Source organism: Egretta garzetta, unplaced genomic scaffold, assembly GCF_000687185.1.
Source record: "Egretta garzetta isolate BGI_Z169 unplaced genomic scaffold, ASM68718v1 scaffold98, whole genome shotgun sequence".
Taxonomy (NCBI): Eukaryota; Metazoa; Chordata; class Aves; order Pelecaniformes; family Ardeidae; genus Egretta; species Egretta garzetta.
The window spans coordinates 425,597-425,898 of record NW_009260611.1 but is presented as its reverse complement, the minus strand read 5'-3'; positions in this window follow the sequence as shown (position 1 = coordinate 425,898).

The window sequence follows — 302 nt, the reverse complement described above, 5'->3', positions numbered from 1 at the left end:
GAAAGGCCACAACCAGGTCTCCCCGCAGCCTTCTCTTCTTCAGGCTGAACAAGCCCAACTCTCTCAGCCTGTCCTCACAGGAGAGTTGCTCCATCCCTCGGATCATTTTAGTAGCCCTCCTCTGGACCCCTTCCAACAGTTCCATGTCCTTCTTGTGCTGAGGGCTCCAGAGCTGGAGGCAGGACTCCAGGTGAGGTCTCACCAGAGAGGAGAGGGCAGAATTATCTCCTTTAACCTGCTGGCCATGCTTCTGATGCAGCCCAGGGTACAGTTGGCCTTCTGGGCTGCCAGCGCACATTGCC